An 18,298-nucleotide genomic window follows, 5' to 3' on the forward strand; every position below is an offset into this window, starting at 1 on the left:
TAAAGTAGTAGTGTTTTCATTAGTCTGCCCTTATTGTGAAATTATCTTTGCAAATATAGATTTCATAATTGTTTCTGCACTCACTACTCCTACCTGATTTCTCTGTCTTTTCTCTTTTTTTTTTCTTAGCATATTTATCCTGTCTGATTAGATAAAGACAAAAGCCTCCTTTGACACCAGATAAGTTTGATCTTAATTGCTGAAAATTAGCTAAAAGGTTCCTTATTCCTACAGATTTATTTAGTGTTTTAAACTATTTATGAATTATAGCTGTCGCTGTCCTCTTTCTGTACTGGTGCTTCATATTAAGGAGCATCTTAATGTTATACCTACCACAATTTTCTGCCATGAAAACCTTATAGACAAAACCAGGTGAAGTCTAGATTCCTAGAAAGGAGGGGCTGAACAGCAGAACCGAAAGCAGACAAATTTAGATAGTTTGGTTAGGAAAAAGAGGGTAGCCGCTCCCTAAGACTTGCCAATGTATATCTTTAAGGATGCAGTTTAATGTTATATAGTAGTAGATCTTTCATTTTGCTTTAGTTCAGTGATGGCTAACCTTTTTCTTCTCATGTGCCCACTCCTATAATGCAATGCACCTGCTGCACCTCCCAGCGCACCCTGTCCCCCCTGCACATGCTTCCCCCCATGCATGTGTGACACCCCCCGTGCCCCTTTTGGGCATACAGGCCTTCCTGAAGCCTCCTGGGACCAAAAATGAGGGTTGGGGAGGGGTGCACCCCCAGCCCATTTTGGACTTAACAGGCCTCCCTGAAGCCTCCTGAAAAATGCACCCCCCTCCCCATGAGCCCCGCCTCCCATGCATGCATGGCAGAGACCCAAAGATTAGCTGGCCAGAGGGAGGTGCATGAGCATGCTTAGTGAAGCTGAGCTAGGTGACGGCTCGTGTGCCTGCATAGAGGGCTCCACATGCCATCTATGGCACGTGTGCTATAGGTTCGGCATTATGACTTTAGTTTGTCAAGATTTCTGACTATAGGAGAGGAACAATAATGGAAACCTCTTAGAAATAAACTTGTGTCTTTCTTGTTTTGAGGAGGCTGAGACCAGAACAATGTTAATATGGTACCGGGAAACTAGAATGGCTCTCGTCCCGTTGGATATAATCCAAAGAACAGAAAGCAAATACAAGTGTCACTGGACTTTACAATTGGACTAAAGCCAAAAGAACATCCAGCTGGTCAGGTACACAAAAGCAAAACAAAAACTCAGTAAATAAATACATTAAAAAAAGATATATACCACTGTTACATGGAATATCAGAACCATAAATCAAGGCAAACTTGATGGCATCAGAACAAAACTGTCAAAATTGAACATTTCTGGGAATTAGAAAACTAAAATGATTACATCATATGAGAGAAGCATTAATTCTTCTACTACACACACACACACACACACAGTAAATGGAGTAACCATTGTTATTAACAGAAAGGTGATAAAGTCAGTGTATGAGTATAACCGAAGAAATGAAAGAATGATTCCCATTTGAGGCCAAGGCAAACCAATCAATATTATGGTAATTCAATCTATGCTCCAGTCAGAGATACAAAGAAAACAAAAGCTGAACATTTCTATCGAGTCTTTCAACCCCGTATTGAGCCAACAACATTGTATTAATTATAGGAGACTGGAATGCTTAAGTTGGAAGTTAGATAGCATCTGAAGTACTGCAGAAAATGTGAAACAGAAGTCAAGACTAATGGAGTGATGCCAAGAAAACTCACTATATGTAGAAACACCTTCTTCCAACAATCTAAGACAGGAGTGTCAAACTCAAGGCCCATGGGCCGGATGAAGCCCGTGGGGTGCATAGATCTGGCCTGCAGGGCAGCCTTGAAAACAGTGAAGGACCGTACTGCAGTGCCTTGACAGTGAAAATGGAGCTCAGAATGTTCCCCGCTCCCTCCCTGAGCTCTGTATTCGCTGACAGAGGGTTACAGGAAGCTGTTGTGCCCAAAATCTGGAGCTTGGAAGTCCGTTTTTGCTGGCAGAATCCTCGGGCTACCTCATGTGTCCCTGACATAAGTGACGTCAAGCTGGCCACACCCACCCTGGCCGCATCCACCCCAGCCCCTGAGGTCAACACATCCCTGATCTGGATCTCAATGAAATTGAGTTTGACAGCCCTGACCTAAGAGATGGTCCTTCTGGTGGACAACACAGAATGGACAACACTGAAATCAACCTATGCAAGCAAAGATGGAGGAACAAAAACAAGACCAGGTGCTGTCTGTGGCTGGGATCATGAACTCTTTGCAAAGTCGCAATGTAAAAAGAAAGAAAGAAAGCCATCAAGCCCCCACCTGAATATAATTTTAGCATACGGTGATGGTAAAAATTTCATCAACATATTCTTGTCACTTTAAATGTGTCGCTTTAAAAATTCAAGATGATTAAATATTTCAAAAATATTTGAAAGTGCAAAAAACACCAAAAAAGGAGTAAGGTAGCCCTCGACTTATGACCACAGCTGAGTTCAAAATTTCTGTTAATAAGTGAGACATTTGTTAAGTGAGTTATGGCCTATTTTACAAGCTTTCTTGCTGCATTTGTTGAGTGAATCATGGCAATTGTTAAGTTAGTAACATGGTTTTTAAGTCAATCTGGCTTCCCCATTGACTTCACTGGTCAGAAGGTCACAAAAACATGACCTTGGGACATTGCAACCATTATAATTGTGAGTCAGTTGCCAAACATCTGAATTTTGATCCCGTGACCCATGGGGATGCTGCAATGATTGTAAGTGTGGAAAACAAACATGACACTTGTTTCAGTGCCATTATAACTTCAAATGGTCGCTAAATGAACTGTTGTAAGCCGAGGACTACCTGTATTAAGTTGTCCACTGATATACAGAGAAAAGCTGGTGGGGGGAAAGTGGAGAACAAAAGGCAAAGGATGTAAAGGAAATTTGTTAACTTTCTGAGTGCCAACAAAGAGCATTTGTTTGTTCGAACTTATTGGCCATCCATCTCCAATGGACGCTATGCTGTGTACAAAACTAGAAAAAACAATGAGCATTATCGAAGTGGGCCTCATGCCAGCTGCCTCTTCTGCCTTCATTATATTTACCTCACTGCCTCAACAAGTGAAAGCCTATAGCTAAACTTGTCATTTTCAGCTTGCTTAGGATCTGGATTGGAAAGTAGGAGGTAGAGCAGGGGTGGGTTCCTGCCAGTTCTAACCTCTTCTATAAAAGAGGTTCCATAAATCTACAGTGCCGTTTAGAACCGGTTCCAGCTCCCTCCCCTTGCATATCATCAAGATGAAGAGCAAGAGGAGGAATTCTGGGAGTTAAAGTCCACAAGTCTTAAAGCTGCCAAGTGTAAACATCCCTGAGTTTTTTTTCTAAAGGGTTAGGGGTGCAAGAGTCTTGTAACTTGACAGCTTTAAGACTTGCATGCTTCAAATGCCAGAGTTTCTGAGCCAGCAAGAGCATTGTTAAATGAGTTTCTTCACATTTTACAAGTTGGCCATGCCCACACAGTTACATGGCCGGCAAGCCACTCCCACCCAGTCACATGGCCAGCAAGCCACTCCCACAAAGCAGGCCACACCTACAGAAGAGGTTCTAAATTTTTTTGAAACCCACCACTGGGGTAGAGATCGTGAGCAACTTGGAAATACTCTGAAGAAGATGGTGCCAGAGATGAATCCCAGCCTGTATCTGCTGCTTCAAATAATTGCAACCCTACCTAGACTTTTCCAATCCCACAGCAGTGGTGGGTTCTGGCCGGTATGGGCCAGTATGGCTGTACCAGTAGTAACCGGGAGCAGTGGCCACCATACCGGTATGGTGGCTCATTTGGCCCACCCGCCCACCTGTGTTCCATAGCTGTTTATAATGCGACTGGCCAATTACGCATGCCTGCACAGCATGTGATTCCTGCGCAACCTCCACCGAGCAGCTGGGTGTTGCAAGGGTGATGGTGTGCGTGCTGCGCACACATGCACAACTAGGACACCTGGCCCCGTGCACAGCGTACCAGTAGCGACGGGGACTGGAACACACCACTGTCCCACAGTCAAGAGCTGTGTAATGTTTTCCTCTTTTGGGGATTCAGTTTTATCCAGCAAACTACAGCATCAAGACACTGGTCAAGCATTTCCACCACCAAAGCTGTGTTTGATGACAGAAAGAATTAGACTCTGTGTCTAACATAGTATAGTGACAGCATCCAACCCCTGATCCTCAAATGATCTTACTCAGCAGCTTCATTTAATTGTTCAACAATAAGAATAATAAAATGGGACTATTTCAGGACTCCGTAGCTTAGTAAATGTGGAACTAAGCAGAAGCCCCCTAAGGCTATCCTCTGGAGCTGACACCAGAGGTTAGAGTAGAAGCAATGAAAAACAAAGCATCCGGCTTCAACGGCTTCAACGGCAGATAGATGGCTAAGCAAAAAATTACAGCTGAGCAAAAAAGGACAGGAAACAGGAGTTTGCCAGTAGAGTTCAATAGGAGAAAGAGAAAAGAGAAGGAAATAATTAGAGAGAATATGCAATTTCAAGGATTATGTGCTCAGTAGTGAGAGATGAATTTTTAAAAGAATATTTAATGTTTATATGATCACCTATCTTGCAATTATAACTTTTTGCAGTAAATATTAAAACCAATACAAAAACCCATCAAATAGAGACAGCCTGACGTAATTGAGGTCAGTCCACAAAAATTCTACATTCGTTTCAGAAAAAGACACCCCTTTAAGCCCCTATAAAAAGCCAGCAGGGTCAACACCATCCTGGGTACTGCCAAATGGCATTGTTTATAGAGGATACCCAGAGTATGCCTACCTTCTTGGTGGGATAGGCAGATTCAATAGGAAATGAATGTTCCTACAAGTAGCCTACACCTGTAACCATAAAGCAGGGGTCTCCCACCTTGGCAATTTTAAGACTTGTGGACTTCAACTCCCTGGAGTTGAAGAATTCTGGGAGTTGAAGTCCACAAGTCTTAAAATTGCCAAGGTTGGAGACCCCTGCCATAAAGGGCTTTCTGGTTGATAAAAAAATTGCCAATGGAGTTTGATGAGAAAAATTAAGTAGGAGTCTTTATAGATTGCCTTTTTAAGAACAGGTAATATAAGAGCGTGAAAAGAAACAAAAAAAAATTAGAAGTCTTTTGTTGGCAAAATTTTTTTTTTTTTTTTTAAGAGAGCTTTTTTATTTTTCTTTAAAAAAAAAACACAAATATGTCATCATTTGTCAATCATTAAGACATTGAAGTACAATTTTTTTTTTGTTGTGTATACCCCTCCCTCCCTCCACCCCCCCATCCCCCCTCCTCCTTCCCCCCCCGACTTCCCAGAACCCGTACACGGTATGGATTTTTAACTAACACAGTCTAAAATCTATTGAGAAAAAAGAAATAAAGAAATTAATGACATTCTAGATTGAACTTAGCTTCTTCTTACTGAACTGACTTTTAACAGTTTAAATCATTTCTGATCTTAAGCATAGGCTAACTGGAATTTCTTAGTCCCGTATTTATTTTGTATATAGTCAATCCATTTTTTCCAGTCTCGTTTATATCTCTCATTTGTTGGCAAAATTTTTGTTGGTAAAGTCTTTTGTTGGTAAAAGAAAAGGAATCAGTAATCAAGTCATAATGTTTGCAATCAGACTGTGTTCCTGCCTGAGATTAAACTATCATACAGTATACTTTAATTAAGTGCAGGTTTGTGGTAATCTAAGCCAGTATTGGCGAACCTTTTCAGCACAAAGTGCTGAAATGAAGCACGCACACGCAAGAGACTGCTAGAAACAGGAAGAGCAGCTCCCTAGCATGTATGCCATGCCAGGAAGCTGAGCTTTTGATTTCTAGCACGCGGATGAGAGGTGGGTTGCTGCCGAATTGGCACAGTTTGACCGAACCGATAGTGGCTCAGAGAAGCTGATAGTGAACCAGTACAGTGGCTCTTTTGACCTACCTGGCCACCTGTTCTTTATGCCTGTTTTTATAGCAAAGGGGAAATTGCACACAAATGCACAGCGTGAGACACCTGCACGAGCCCTGACAATCAGCTGGTGGTTGCAGAGACAGTGGATTGTGCATATGAGCACAGAGCGAGTCAGGCACATACACCAATGGAACATGTGCATGCATGCAATTAGTGAACCGGTAGTGATGGTAAGTGCAACCCACCACTGCTGCGCATGTGTGCCAGCCATCTGGTCTTCTGGTTCCTGAGCTCCAGCACGCATGAAGACCAGTTGGCCACCGTACATGTGCGCACCATAACCCAGAAGAGCAGTGGGTGATGGCAGGCATGCCTGGAGAGATACCTCTATGTGCCACTTCTAGCACGCGTGCCATATATCACAGATCTAAGCAGTAAGTGATCACACTTCAACTAACGAAGGTGGTGGCTTCTCAGTTTAGACAAAAGAGATACTACAAAGGAATCTGATAAAGAAAAAAGAACACACCATAATAATGCAATCCAAGAAGAATGTCTAATGCATAATACAAACAGTTAGGATGTGACTGGGACAAAAAGACAGCTTTCATGCCCTCTTTTTAAAAAAAAGCTTAGTCTCTAAACTTTAGAAGAGAAAATACACTCTGAAACAAGAGGCACTGTAGTAGATTCCTGAAAGGGAATGCAAATGGCCAAGAAAAGAATTATGTTAGATATGTTAGTTTTTTTAGTCACTACTAGAGGAACTGGAACAAATGTGGGCCCATTAAATCCATTGGCTCATGAAGTGTGCTGTTGGCTGGGAGCAAAGATTAGGAATATCACAGAACAGCTTCCAACACCCATTGATAATTATCCCTTTTAGCTAATCCTTGTGAAGACAACTGACAGTTACATCCATATCACTATACCGCATGTGTATGATGGATTATTTAACAGGTTTTGATGGTGAAAAGTGGTTTGTGGAAGATGCACTGTTTGCACAGGATAGGCTACATATCACAAGATTTAATATGTGTTAGCTTCACTTGATAGATCAGACCAGGAAATCGACTCCATCAGGTGTGGGATTGAAATTTTTTAGCAACCGGTTCTCTGCTCGGTTGCTAGGCGTGGCCTAGTCAGATTCTTGCTCACGATGGCAGGGGGGGGTTTCCACCCTGCCCAGACTCCTTGAACCTCCAGGAGGATGAAAATGTCCTTCCCCTGAGCTCTGGAGGTCCTCTGGAGGCTGGAAAAAAACACGTTTCTGGACTTCCGGAAGACCAATTTTTCACCCTCCCTAGGCTCCGGAGGCTTTCCTCAAGTCTCCGGGGGGTGGGGAACAGTCTCCCCTGGGCTCCAGAGGCCCTCCAGAGGCCAGAAATGGGCCCATTTCCATATGTCTGATAGGCCCGTATTTCACCCTTCCAGAACCTCCCCACTAATCCTGCACTTACTGCGTATGATGAACGGGCTGCATGGAGACTCCTGGGAGGGCCGGGGTGGGGTGGACAGGGTCAACCGGTCCTTGTAACTACCGGTTCTGTAAACCAGATTAAAATTAGCATCTGGTTCACCTGAACCAGTCCGAACTGGCTGAATCAGACCCCTGAACTCCATAGGGAGTCTACAAAACTTTTATTAACTGCAATAACAGCACTTTGCAAATCTGATTATGCTATACTACCTCCTCCTTGTAGTTCAATGAATGAGGGAGGCATCTTCCTGAGTGCAATATTATCTTGCTATGGGCTTAAAAACTGTTTTAGTCCCTTTTGCCTAGGCAGCATATTCTGCTGTGTATCTCTATGAAGGTCATCTTCCTTACTCCCTATGATTTGTTTGCAGCACAGTGAGTTTGGGCTTTCCAATAAATCCTAGGGGGAGTGAAAATGAAAGGACCTCATTAGTACTACAGAAAGAGAATTCTTAATGGGATCTACTGTAGTGGAAAAACTAACCGAACCAACAAAACGGAGACTGCACTCCTTCCTTTTTCCTGTCTTTTAGGTATTTCCAAGGTCAAACCAATTTCTCTCTTTTCCCAATCCCATCAGATCCAAATTGACCCTCTCTGCTCCATTCAAAGTTCCCTGCACTCCCATCTAAACCAAAGAATAGTAACCTCCACATTTCAGCCCAAGGTCAGTCCTTACATGGAAACTGCAACCTAGAAAAACCCAAGGTTAATCTTTCATCCTCTATCAGTTGATGACCTCAGCATTCCATCTCTTCCTAATGGACTTCCCTGGCTTTGCTGTCCTCCTGATAGAGACCATTTTGCCTAACAATGTACAATTGTACTCACCCCAAGTACACAGATCAGGATTTGTCAAGCTTTTCCAAATTGGTTGGCGAATGAGAACTCTAGGATTCCTGCCTTGTGGCCATCAATCTTCTGTAAAAATATCTGCTTTCACACTGTTCAAAATCCCTCTTCCTTGTAAAGCAGGCACCCATTGATCATTGCAATAAACATGGTTCTTTTCCTCAGAGTTGTCGTCTTTATTTTGGCAAAATGCACAGACACTTCTGTGGTCCATTTATTGCTACTTTTCTTTTGCTTCTTTAGAGCAGTGGTCCCCAACCCCCGGTCCGCAGACCGGTGCCGGGCCGGGCCGTGGAGTACCTGGCACCGGGCCGCGCAGCGGCCGGGGGCCATGATCGCTGCAGTGGCCGGGGCCATGATCGCTGCAGCGGCCGGGGGGACATGATCGCTGCAGCGCAAAGGCTCCTGGGCCGTGCGCAAAAGCTCCTGGGCCGTGCGCAAAGGCTCCAGGGAAGAGAGCCCCGCGCTGGTACGCACGTGATATATAAACAATCAATGTGTCGTCGCGAACAACGCCCCCTCACCCCTGCGCGCGCTCAGCGGGCCACGTTAAAATTATCAAAGGCTGACTGGTCCGCGGCGATAAAAAGGTTGGGGACCACTGCTTTAGAGGATCCACATGACAACCAAACGTACTCAAGAGACTTTGATGAAGAACTTTGTCAGAGGCCTTTTGAACACTCAAGTATATGAAGTCAGCAGGTTCTCTCATGACAATTTCTACCGATTTTCCACACTAGACATTTAGCTGACTGTTGCAAAATTATCTAGCTGTCCCGGGGTCTATTTTTTAAAAATGCTATGTTGGTTACTTCTAATATTGAGCCCAATTCAAGAGAAAAATAAAATACATATTTGTTTATGTGATCCAAAGTTTGCCATTAATTCAAAGTATTGGATGTGTACAATAAGGACCTTGCGTAATTTCTCAAGATGCCATGGAATATATTCTCTTTCACATCAGTTTGCTTTATTTCAATGTCTTTCCTGTTTTACATCACAATTCCAAAAAAATCATTGAATCTCTGTCATAGCCATATTTTCTCTGAACATCCTAACTCCATTGCTGTCCATCACCACACTTTTCTTTAAATGGTTTTTCTGCTTCGATTTTTTAAAACAAAATTGTATTTTTCTGTATGCTTCTCAAATTTTCATTCAGGTATCAGAATGCAAAAATATCAAATGGGGAATATATTACCAAGCAATGTTGAGAAGGACCTAGGACTGACTGTTGTGGCCCTTAATTCCAGTCTGAGAAGGAAACTCTCAAGAATATTTTGACTACACATTTCTAAATAAAAGTCATTTTTTCAAATATCTTATACTAATTTTAAAGATGAAATATATTGTTAAATTAATAATAAAACTGAACGACCTATTGTAATCATTTGCATTTTAAGAGGTATTTATTATGATTAGTTTCCTGTGTGTGTGCATGTGTGCATTCTTTTGCTTCTACCTAATTTCAATTCAGCAAGTGGTTCATCCCTTTAAAAAATATGTTTATCTCTAAGGCAGAGCAATATTAAAGTTGCATTAATATACATTGTACATTGATTTCTTCTTCAAATGACCCTGTGTAGTTATAAAGCAGATTCATTATGTTCCTGACAATCAAAATCTTCTAAAACAGCATATAGATAACAATATATTTAACAGTATTTTTTGCAACCATTGGTTAATAAATCCCAGCTTAAATATGTTTAAATTCTCTCAATTTTAATGTAATATATTTAAACCCTGTGATCCACTGGAATAATGACATTTGGAAGAGCTTATGTTGAGATGAACTGAGCTTCAAATTGAGTATTTCAGGGATGTATTATCTGAAACTATTAAAGATGAAACATATAAATATGGAATCCTTGATGCTCTTTGAGCTTAGTTGTTTGCTTCCAGACACTTCATTACCCAAATGGGTAATATTATCAGTGCTGTGAGTGTTAGGTTTGCTTCCTGTTTATATATAGAGGCTTACCCTGTTTAATGGAGGTGTTCATAGGTCTTCATAGTTCCTTGATTAGAGAATTGTTTTCTGCTTGGTTATTTGTCTGGAGTTAATCCCTGCTTATTTCGGTATTGGTTGCTGGGGAGGATGTGTTCTAATCTTTTTGTTTCCTTCTTAGCTTTTTTATTGTCTCTTTAAAATGGAGTGAATGTGCTTTATCTCCATATGTCTATTGATGGCTGATTTTTTTTAATGCCAAGGTGCAAGTTACTGTATCTAAAATGTATATAAATAGGGGGGCAAACCCCATAGTCCATAGCACTGGTGATGTTACCCAATCAGCTAGTGAAACATCTGCAAGGAAACAACCAAGCTCAGAGAGCACAAATTCTCCACAATTTAATCCTGAGATACATCTATTGTCTTCTTTTAGAATTTATAGATTTTTTTTAACAAACTCTGATTTTCTCAGTATTTTGTTTGCATAATAAACACAAAACCATATCACTAAACTATCATAAAATTTTCAAAAAAATCCTTTTTAGAAATATTTAACAGGTAGAATTTACAGATCTTTCATAATTAATGAATAATGTTATGGCAAAGTTCTTTTTCTTCTTATTTCTTATTTAATACTGACATGATGCATAAATGAATGTGCATTGTTTGCATTTTTCTTGCATGTTCTTATGCATAGATTTATGTCTAAACTTATAATCATATCCTGTGATATTTAGATTGGGACGCGGTGGCTCAGGGGCTATGATGCTGAGCTGTTCAACAGAAAGGTCGGCAGTTTGGCGGTTTGAATCCCTAGCGCCATGTAATGGAGTGAGCTCCCATTACTTGTCCCTGCTTCTGCCAACCTAGCAGTTCGAAAGCATGTAAAATGCAAGCAGAAAAATAGGAACCACCATTGGTGGGAAGGTAACAGCGTTCCATGTGCCTTTGGTGTTCAGTCATGCCGGCCACATGACCACGAAGATGTTTTTGGACAACACTGACTCTTTGGGTTTGAAACAGAGATGAGCCCCGAAAGTCAGGAACAACTAGCACATATGTGTGAGGGGAACCTTTACCTTATGATATTTAAAAACCTAGACAGAGGGCATAGAACCCTACCTTTGGAATCTTACAGAATCAATGCAGGATACTAAAAGCTTCCCACAAGAGCCATTTTGAACTTCGATTACACTGAGAGTACTCAGGATATTCTCTTTGTTATTTAGCACTTGATAAGAGCTTTTGGTACCAATAAAGGAGAATATTTGTAGCTCAGAGGGTTGAAATAAAGGATCCTTGGTGCTCTCTGAGCTTGGTAAAAGAGCTTTCAGTAAAAATCAAGTTTGTATAAAAACAAGTTGAAATAAAACATTCTCCACATTCTGCTTCTTAGTCAGTATCAGAATGTTTTCTTTGTACACATCATTTACACAGTGATATTTGAAGGAAGAATGCAGGCCTTCTCTTTTTCTAGTAGTTTTTCAATTATTAGAACCATTGATCAAGCAAGATAACTTTCAGTCATCTTCTGAATACAAGTATCTATTATGCCAATTTGTTGCAAGGAAGTTATTGTGCCCATCTCCTTCCTGTGGGCTTCCACTAGGCATTTTTTAATCCAGATTCCATTAAATCTTAAAGTCAAGGTATTTCAAACCAACACTTTGGGCCTTTCCCCACTTGCATCCAACTATAGCACAAGCAACTTCTTTTTACTGCTGTTTTCCCTGCCACACTATCCTTACTTTTACCAGTGTTAAATTATCCTTCCCTCTATTAAGCCCCAAACATCCAAGACATGCATGAAAAAGCTTAAAATTTATTAGCCTTTGTTGCTATGCTCTGAGAATGTCTTTTCTTTCATGCCTTCATTGTCTGTTAGCAGGCCTTTTTGCTAGGCCGTAACTAGCAGCAAAATCTTCTATAGGAAATGGTTTAGACAGGTAGCTAGATAGGACTTGCAAAGTCTGCACCTCTAGCCGCACAGGAGGGATGTAGCCGACCACAAATTGTTCTTGATACCTGTAGAATTTGCTTGTTTTGTACTTGCTTGGAAAACAGCTAAACTAGGGCACACACATGAAACTTAGGAAGCGCGCAGTTATCAATTCTATTATTGGTCCAGATGCATAATTTGTAACCAATGACATTTGCAATGTTTGAAAACCTAATTTGCGTATGAAAGTTTATATATTCAGCTTCGCTACATAATAAAGTTGTCATTCACCCAGAGAGATCGTGCCCTCAAGTTCTTTCTAGGATTAGCTTCGTGGGTGACCCCACGTGATATTGTTGTGCCCAGGTGCCGCCCTGGAGAAGCCGTTTCCTCCAGGGACGGACTGAGGCACTAACAAGTGGTGACTCCCGACGTGATTTTTTCCGCCGGACCGACGCAGCCTCGCCGCTGTGTGCCTGAGACCCCATCGCTTACCCGCGCGCTCGTCGTCGTTCGTGGAAACGACTGATCTTTCGTAAGTATGGGGGCGGATCTGTCCAAGGACCAGGTGGGTCATGTTAAAGAACTTGGCCAGATTCTCAGAGCTTCTAAAAGTCAATTAAAAAAGAAATTTGTCTTTCCTACCAAATCTGAATTACGCCAACTGTTAATACACATTTGGCAAAACTGCCCCTCCTATCCTCACCATGGTTCCCTTAAACCTGGACCATGGGTGAAAATAGGCACCTATCTCCATCAGGAACCTCGTGCTCCTACTTCGATGCTCCTGACTTGGAAGGTTATACTTGCTGCTCTTAGACTCCATCATTCTGACCCTTCTCCTGTTTTTCCCATAGAACCCCCTGATCTTACTCCCCCACCTCCTTATTTAGATCGCCCTTCAAGTTTTGTTCCGTCTGTCTCCTCTCCCTCTGTTTCCCCCCCTCCCTCTCCTTCTGTTTCTGACATTTCACTCACATCACCTCCCCCTCCTTCTTCTGGTCCTGCCAGCGTTTATTTTGCTTCCTCTCTCTCTCTCCCTACTATGGCTGGCAGTGCTGTGGCTCGTGGTTTGGCTTCTGCCCGAGCCGATCCTTCTCTTACTCCAGATGATCTGGAACTTCTTTCTGCTTTTCCCGTTGACATAACGGGCGCTGCTCCTGTCTATGAAGCCCTCCCTTTTAGAGTGCTGAAAAATCTCAGATATGCTGTGTCTCAAAGTGGCATTACATCCTCTTATTTTCAATCTGTCCTTGAGAACCTTAGTCAGACTTATCACCTTCTCCCCTGTGATTGGATTACCATCGCCAAATGTATCTTAACATCCACTCAATTTGTTGTTTGGCATTCCTTGTACGACCAGCAATGCGTACTAAAAAGTGCACAATTTCCTCAATATACAGCCGCCCAATTAAAAGGGGTAGACGCATTTGCCACACAGGCACGGCAAGTTACCACTCCTGTGGCTGGTCTTGACCTGATTAGTGAATGTGCTCTTCATGCCTTTTCTAAGCTTGATGACCCATCCTCCAAATCAGCCTCCTCTTTTACTACCATTCGCCAAGGCCCCGCTGAGCCCTACGATGCCTTCATTGAACGTCTCCAGAAGGCTCTCAAACGTGACATTAATAACTCTGAGGCGCTTCAGGAGATTTTGATGCGCTTAGCGTTTGAGAATGCCAATGAGGACTGTCGCAAGGTTCTTGAACCCCTCCATGGTGACTCCTCTAAGACCTTGGCTGATTTCCTCCAAAAGGCTGCCCGCGTAGGGTCTCTCACCTATCAAGCCGAACTCATGGCCACCGCCCTCTCCACCTTGCATGCGGGGGGTGTCAAGCCCCATTTTGGCAATTGTTTCAATTGCGGCAAGCCTGGCCATTTTTGCAGCCAGTGCCGCGCCCCCGGCGGGGGCGCTGCCACACAGACCGCGGGCACTCGCCCCAAAACACCCTGTCCAAGGTGCGGTCATATGGGTCATTGGGCTCGGGAATGCCGCCCCGGCCGCAACCCCAACCCCAACTCGGCTCCTGCCACGCCTTATTCTAATTCCCAGTCGGGAAACTAGAACTGGGGCGGGTGGCTAGCCCCGCTTTCAAGGCCACCTCCCATTTTGCCCTTTCCTTACCTCCTGAGAATGACCCTATTCATCTGGGTGTGGATCGTCCAGGGGACGGCCAGCCTATTGGCATTTTTACATCTCCGATAGGGGTGATTGACCCTTGTGCCGCAAAGTCCACCACCATTTTGCAATCCCTCATTGTGCAGGCTTCTGAAACTGTTCCCATGTTAACACCCGGTCTTGCTTATTTTCTCCCTCTCAATGTTACAAGTCTTAAGCTGCCTCCTTCAGCACCCTTAATGTTGTACCCCCACCGAGATCTTATCTCGCAAGGGGTGCTCGCCTCACCTTTTCTTTTATCTGCCCATGAAATGGACTCCTTGGCTCTTGTTTGCATCCCCGACAATCCCCTCACCATACAACAGGGATCTGATGCTGCTATTGTTATTCCCGTTCCATTGGAAATAGATATCCCTAAGTATGATGAACTTTCCCCCCATGCGGAGATTCCGTGGAAAGATGTGCTTTATTCTTCTCCTGTCTCTTCTGCAAAACCCTTTTTGGTTTTCCATTTAAATGGTGTTCCCTTTTCTGGTATTTTAGATACCGGGGCTGACATCACTGTCATTCAACTTTCTCATTGGCCCGCCAAATGGCCACTGCAATCTTCACCTGCCGTTAAAGGGGTTGGAGGTGTTCAGACCGCTCAGACCAGTACTGCTTGGATTGAGGTCACTACCCCTTCCTCAAAAATCAAGGCACGTATTCGCCCTGCTGTGTTGCCCTTGCATGTTAATCTTTGGGGACGTGACCTCCTCTCTCAGTTTAACGCCTTCCTCTCCTTTGACTAGTTATGCCAGACCCTCTTCTCTCTTTGCAATTGCTTGACCCCACCCCTGTTTGGGCTGATCAATGGCCGCTTCCAACGGAGAAATTAGCTGCCCTTAGGGAATTAATCCAGGAACAACTTACCTTGGGGCGGTTGGAACCCTCTAATAGTCCCTATAACACCCCTGTATTTGTAATTAAAAAGAAAAGTGGCCGCTGGCGATTCTTACAAGATCTTAGAATTGTGAACAAGGTCATTCGGCCCATGGGATCCTTACAGTGTGGGCTACCAAATCCTAACCTTGTACCGAGGAATTTTAAATTGGCTGTCATTGATCTCAAGGATGCTTTCTTTTCCATTCCTCTCTCTCAAACTGATCGCTTGCTTTTTGCATTTACGCTTCCTGTGGCTAACCACTCTCACCCCACGTCACGTTATCAATGGAAGGTTTTACCTCAAGGTATGCTAAATAGCCCCACTATGTGTCAATATGTTGTGCATTCCTTGCTGGAACCCTTTCGCCTTGATCATCCCCGTGTCTTGCTGTACCACTATATGGATGATATTTTGCTTGCAGCTGACATGCCCCTTCCAACCTTTCAACACATCCTGCATTTGCTTATTGAGCATCTAACACTCCATGGCATGATTATTGCCCCAGAAAAGGTTCAGCAAACAGAACCCTTTCTGTATTTGGGCCACAAAATTTTCCGATCCCATTCTTTACCAGTTACTCCTTCTCTAGCCTTGCCCTCTTCTGCCACTCTTGTTCAGCTCCAACAATATTTAGGCTCTCTCAATTGGGCCCGTCCTTATCTGGGCTTTACTACATCTCAACTAACCCCTCTCTTCTCTGCCTTGTCTGGCGTTTCTTCACCCTCGGATGTTATTCATCTATCCCCTGAGCAGCTGGACATTGTAACTCAGGTAAACGATGCCCTACGCACTAAATGGGTGGATAGATGCCATGAGAATATCCCGTTATCCCTCTTGTTGTTAAATACCCCTTCTATCCCCACCGCTTGCCTCGTTCAAGTCCTTCCCTCTTCCTTGTTGATCATTGAATGGATCCACCTTCCGCATACTCCCAGGAAGACTATTTCTTCTCGCTTTTCGTTACTTTCCTTGCTAATTATTCGCGGCCGTCGCCGCTGTTTGACTGTTGTTGGTCTTGAACCCATCTCCATATATGTTCCCTTCCCTCTTCCTACCTGGGAAAATTTGTACTCTCAATCTTTGGAATTTCAGATGGCCTTGGTTGACTGGCCTGGCCAGATTTTGTATCATTTTCCCCAGGATGTTCGCATTCAGCTCTTGCACCTCATCCCGGTGCAGTTTAATACATGCCTGCGATCTCAGCCCATTCCCCAAGCTCTCACGGTTTTTGCTGATGGCACTAAGACCCGTGGAGCATGCGTTTTCCAAATTAATGGCCAATGGGTGATTCACCATACGCCAGCCCAATCCTCTGCTCAACGATCTGAATTGGCCGCTTCCATATTGGCCTTTCAAAAATTGCCCACTAGGCCTTTCAATCTTATTGTGGACTCATTGTATGTTTCCCAAATTATTACGAATATTTTTGATGCTTATTTGTCCCCGGCCATTGATGCCCCGCTCATGGCCTTGTTTTTAACCCTCCAACAGCTTGTCATGTCTCGGGAGGTTCCATTTTTTGTAGCTCATATTCGCAGTCACCAGCCTTTTCCAGGCATGCTAACTGAAGGCAATGACATCGCCGATCAAGCTGCCAGGCTCCCTGCGGTTTTAACCCTGACCTCTCCCTCCCCATGGGAGAGTCACTCTTATTTTCATCAAAATGCTAAGGCTCTTGTTAAACAATTTGGCATTTCCAAAAACGAAGCCTCGGCCATTATTCAGCAGTGTCCTACTTGCAGTCAACAGGCTAACTCCATTCCCATGGGGGTTAACCCGCGCGGTCTTGAGGCTTCACAAATTTGGCAAATGGACGTTACTCAGCATCCTCCTTTTGCGCCCTGGAAACATCTACATGTTTCCGTTGACACTTATTCGGGCTTCATTATGGCCTCCCCACAGAGGGGAGAGGCCACCAAACATGTCATTAACCATTGTATTCGTACCTTTGCAGTGATGGGACGCCCCAAAGAATTAAAAACTGATAATGGGCCTGCTTATATTAGTTCTGCCTTTGCGCAATTCTGCAATACCTGGGGTATTGTCCATAAATTCGGAATTCCTTGGAACTCCCAAGGTCAGGCTATTGTGGAACGAGCTAACTTAACCATCAAACGGGCGCTTGAAAAAATCCAAAAGGAGAAATTCCCTCCTGGACTCCCATCCTTGCAAAACCAACTCAATCGGGTGCTTTTCACCCTTAATTTTTTAAATATCACTGGATCTTCTCCACCAACTACTGCCGCACAGCGTCACTTCGCTGCGCGTGATTCTTTGCCTCCCCACCCCCCCGTTTATTACAGGTTGCTTCCGGATCTGACCTGGAGAGGCCCTGCCGATTTGGTCACCTGGGGCCGAGGTTACGCCGCTATTCAGCTCGAGGATCGTGTCCTGTGGGTACCTGGCCGCCACGTCCGTCCATACCTTCCTCGCACACCCAAGTCTCAGAATGTTGCCAACCCCCCCGATATCTCCGCTGCCAACGCTGCGAACCCTTGCAATGGATGATTCTGATGAACTCGATGACCTAGACGACGTCCACTCCCTTTCTCCTTCTCTCCCTCCCAGCACGTCTCCTCCCCCTTCCTATAGACCCCCTGCTCTTTGCCCTATCATGCGCACCTTGCTTCCTGGAATTCATTCCCCTCCTTTTGATAATACTCTGTATCCTGCGCCCTGTATGCACTTTACCCTTTTTTTCCTCCTATGCCTCTCTCTATTCTTCATTGCTTGGATTGGATTTTGTGAATCCAAACCACCGGCCCCTGCAGCCTTTGCTCCAATTTCTGTCAGTCCCTTGACTACCCATCTGCCTCGCTCTTCTCCAACTTACACATTGCCTTCGCTCCGTCCTCGAATCCGGCGCTCTTCTCTGCCACCTGCTTGTGCACAGTGTGTCACTAAGGTACGAGAAGGCACAAAGGAAAGGGAAACCCTTGTGTATCAATCCTATTATTCTTGTACTGTCAAACCTATTACCTGTGCTTTTTATAACCTCACCTACTCTTATTGCCCCTCTTCTAAAAAATGTTTTAATCCAAAGCCCAGCCCTGTTCAGACTTGGATCCGTCTGCGCTCAGGAGGCATCTCAGGAAAAACCGTGAT

Source organism: Thamnophis sirtalis, unplaced genomic scaffold (assembly GCF_051295495.1).
Source record: "Thamnophis sirtalis isolate CommonGarterSnake01/CBP01778 unplaced genomic scaffold, rThaSir2_p1.2 scaffold_12, whole genome shotgun sequence".
Taxonomy (NCBI): Eukaryota; Metazoa; Chordata; class Lepidosauria; order Squamata; family Natricidae; genus Thamnophis; species Thamnophis sirtalis.